Genomic DNA, 4707 nt, shown 5'->3' with positions numbered 1-4707 from the left:
ACCTGATGTCAAATCTGACCAGATGGACAGAAACTGTTATTTCATTGATCTGCATCCAGAAATACAGTTTGACCCATCCTGAGACTTTCTTTCTTGAATTAATCAAGTAGAAAAGACAATTCTCTATGATCATTACTATTTTACAAATGTTTTGATAACCAAATTGTGTTGGTTCAAACAATGTTTACAGGTTGAAGAGAACTACTCATTTTATTTACATAAACAGTAAGTAATGATTTTTATTCCTCATTCTAAGAAGAAATCAGGTTAATATGCATTTCTTGATTTTCTGTCTTCAATGAGCAAATTTGTAAGTGTGTTAGAGTTCGAGGTTCGGTCAACTAAAAGTTTACTGAAAAAGAAATGTCATGTTTAACTTTTACAGAAGATACAGGAGAGTTTGACTCCACGAAGTCTGGTTTTCTCCAATAATCTTTCTGTCTGTTTTAAACAAACTTAATATCTGCCCTTGACTTTGATAACACCTTACATCACAAACCACACCTCTGTTCTGGTCCATCGACCAATCAAAAAGCTCGAAAATGACCCGGAAGTCGAACCCATTTAAATGTGGCAACTTCCCGGTTCGCTTAGAGTGTGTTGGGGAGAGAGTTCTGTCGGATGCAGCTCATGGAGAAGTGTCAAAAGAAGGTCTGATGTCTGTGTCGAGTCTCTGTCGAAGAGAGACGCGACGAGATGAAAAGAGCTTAAAGGAGTAGAGCTCTGAAGGAGTTCAGAGTCCTTGAATCCAGAATGCAGGGACGATTTTGGGAATTATAACTTCTGTTTGGAAAACCTCGCACGACTCTCGAAGTATTTTAGCTGTTCTCAACGGAGACGCTGAAAGAGTCAAAGGAAGGATTCTATACAGACGCTGATCTATCATCAACCAGGTAAAAGTTCTACTTCGACCAAGCGTACCGTGACCAAGCTGAGAACTGAAGGAGCGTGCACGTTTCTGGTCAAACAGATTAATTCCCTCACACATCTCTCTGTAAGATAAATCACCATTTTCCATCTTAAACTCTCCTTTCTCCTAAAATCATTACAGATATTTTAGAAATATCTGAAGCAAAGTTCTCAATCACCGCCGTGTGATTGATGTCTGCTGTTCTGCTGAGAAGTGAGGACAATCGCCTTATTGTGCCCACTTTCTGTGAAACTAGCCATGTTATTGTTTTCATATTTTGCCAAATTAATGTAAATGTGTGATGTTAAACTTTGATTCTGCAAATAAATGACCGCATTCATTTGATGGGTCAAAGATAAATAACGTCTCTCGTTCGCATTTCTGTTAAACTCAATGCACGACATTTACACAGTCAGAAAAATGAAGAACTCGTGAAAATGTATGAATATATCCTGCATATGTCATACTACACTAATGATGTGATTTCTGGTAAAGCCGTACTTACCCTCGCTGTTTCTACAACATCCTGAAGAACGAGCAACAAACACAGAAACTTAGGGACAATTCTATGGAAAATGTCCAACTTTGCAGGGCCTTTATTTTGAAATTCCACATGAGGTCTTGGTGACATCTGGTGAGCAACATCTGGAGATGTTCTACAGTCAGCCTGAAGTGAGACTGGTCACTGGAAACTAAGAGTTTTGTTTTAATATTAATGGAAACTTCAGGGAAAACAATTGAACATTCTCACATCATGAACATACAAATAACCACAAAACAGAGACTAAAGTCAAATATTATGGATCATATTCACAGGCGGACATTAAAAATCATTTCTGAACATGGACCAGCAAGAATGACTTCAATCAACTCGAGTCAAAACATGAAAAACTCACTGGAGTTTCTTATTTATTTAACTTACAACACAAAAAGTTCTCTACTCTTTGGATATGGGGGCGAGATTGAAACTTTTTGTGGAAACAGCTGAGCAGGAATGTTGGTCCCTTACAGCTTCCAGTGCTAACATGTGTTTTATGTCCAGAGTTTGTACCAACAGGAGACACACATCAGCTTTTATTTTGAAAGAACCTCGCAAGCGTGACTACCTGGTGGTGTTAGCGCGTGCACAACCAAACCGCGTGAGCGCTGACTTTTTGAAGTGGAGGCTGCTGGACCGAAGTTTAATATTGAACAACTTTACTAGAAATTACAACCATACCTGTTAGAGAACAAACATGTGGTTGGTGGAGGTTTGACGTGAAGCTCCTGCTCCTACACAGAAAAAAAGAGACACAGGCACGAGACTAGATTATCCAAGCACGCGACGACACGTGGCTGCTAAAAGCTACACATGCTAACAGCTACACATGCTAACAGCTACATACGCTAACAGATGCACATGCTAAAAGCTACACATGCTAGCAGCTACAGACACTAACAGCTACACATGCTAACAGCTACATATGCTAACAGCTGCACATGCTAACAGCTACACATGTTAACAGCTACAGATGTTAACAGCTACACATGCTAACACCTACACATGCTAACAGCTACACATGCTAACAGCTACAGATGTTAACAACTACAGACACTAACAACTACAGATGCTAACAACTACAGATGCTAACAACTACAGACGCTAACAACTACAGACGCTAACAACTACAGATGTTAACAACTACAGATGTTACCAACTACAGACGCTAACAACTACAGACGCTAACAACTACAGACGTTAACAACTACAGACGCTAACAGCTACAGACGCTAACAGCTACAGACGTTAACAGCTACAGACGTTAACAGCTACAGATGTTAACAGCTACAGATGTTAACAGCTACAGATGTTAACAGCTACACATGCTAAAAACTACAGATGCTAACAACTACAGACGCTAACAACTACAGATGCTAACAGCTACAGACACTAACAGCTACAGACGCTAACATCTACAGAAGTTAAAAGCTACAGATGTTAACAGCTACAGATGTTAACAGCTACACATGTTAACAGCAACGCATGCTAACAGCTACACATGTTAACAGCTACATATGTTAACAGCTACACATGTTAACAGCAACGCATGCTAACAGCAACGCATGCTAACAGCAACAGACGCTAACAGCTACAGACGCTAACAGCTACAGACGCTAACAACTAAAGACGCTAACAGCTACAGATAATAACAGCTACAGATGTAAACAGCTACAGATGTTAACAGCTACAGATGTTAACAACTACAGACACTAACAACTACAGACGCTAACAGCTACACATGCTAACAGGAACACATGCTAACAGCTACAGATGTTAAAAACTACAAACGCTAACAACTACAGACTCTAACAGCTACAGATGTTAACAGCTACACATGCTAACAGCTACACATGTTAACAGCTACAGATGTTAACAGCTACGCATGTTAACAGCAACGCATGCTAACAGCTACAGATGCTAACAGCTACAGACGCTAACAGATACAGACGCTAACAACTACAGACACTAACAGCTACAGACACTAACAACTACAGACACTAACAGCTACAGACGCTAACAGCTACAGACACTAACAGCTACAGATACTAACAGCTACAGACACTAACAGCTACAGATACTAACAACTACAGACGTTAACAACTACAGATGCTAACAACGACAAACGCTAACAACTACAGATGCTAACAACTACAGATGCTAACAACTACAGACGCTAACAACTACAGACGATAACAACAACAGACGCTAACAGCTACAGACGCTAACAGCTACAGATGTTAACAGCTACGCATGTTAACAGCAACGCATGCTAACAGCTACAGACGCTAACAGCTATAGACGCTAACAACTACAGACACTAACAGCTACAGACACTAACGACTACAGACGCTAACAGCTACAGACGCTAACAGCTACAGACGCTAACCACTACAGACACTAACAGCTACAGACACTAACAACTACAGACACTAACAGCTACAGACGCTAACAGCTACAGACACTAACAGCTACAGATACTAACAGCTACAGACACTAACAGCTACAGATACTAACAACTACAGACGTTAACAACTACAGATGCTAAAAACTACAAACGCAAACAACTACAGATACTAACAACTACAGATGTTACCTACAGACGCTAACAAACACAGATACTAACAGCTACAGACGTTAACAGCTACAGATGATAACAGCTACAGATGTTAACAGCTACAGATGTTAACAGCTACACATGCTAAAAACTACAGATGCTAACAACTACAGATGCTAACAACTACAGATGCTAACAGCTACAGACACTAACAGCTACAGATGTTAACAGCTACAGATGTTAACAGCTACAGATGTTAACAGCTACACATGCTAACAGCTACACATGTTAACAGCTACATATGTTAACAGCTACATATGTTAACAGCTACACATGTTAACAGCAACGCATGCTAACAGCTACAGACGCTAACAGCTACAGACGCTAACAACTAAAGATGCTAACAGCTACAGATGTTAACAACTACAGACAATAACAACTACAGACGCTTACAGCTACACATGCTAACAGGAACACATGCTAACAGCTACAGAAGTTAACAACTACAAAAGCTAACAACTACAGACTCTAACAGCTACAGATGATAACAGCTACAGATGTTAACAGCTACACATGCTAACACCTACACATGCTAACAGCTACAGATGTTAACAGATACACATGTTAACAGCAACGCATGCTAACAGGTACAGACGCTAACAGCTACAGATGCTAACAGCTACAGACGCTAACAGCTACAGA

General features: G+C 40.1%; 1 long non-coding RNA gene across 1 annotated transcript in view; it reads right to left on the bottom strand.

Moving 5' to 3' along the window:
• LOC119429418 overlaps window positions 1–1499 on the bottom strand; it is a 3022-nt gene extending 1523 nt beyond the window's left edge. The window contains exon 1 of the long non-coding RNA XR_005187773.1: window positions 1416–1499. This is a non-coding gene — a long non-coding RNA (uncharacterized LOC119429418). The remainder of the gene's footprint in view (window positions 1–1415) is intronic.
• Between the last annotated feature and the right edge of the window lie 3208 nt (window positions 1500–4707).

This window comes from Nematolebias whitei, unplaced genomic scaffold (genome assembly GCF_014905685.2).
Source record: "Nematolebias whitei isolate Nwh7 unplaced genomic scaffold, NemWhi1 Nwh_scaf_1067, whole genome shotgun sequence".
Taxonomy (NCBI): domain Eukaryota; kingdom Metazoa; phylum Chordata; class Actinopteri; order Cyprinodontiformes; family Rivulidae; genus Nematolebias; species Nematolebias whitei.
The sequence above is the reverse complement of the archived record's forward strand: the minus strand, read 5'-3'. Positions and strand labels throughout refer to the sequence as shown.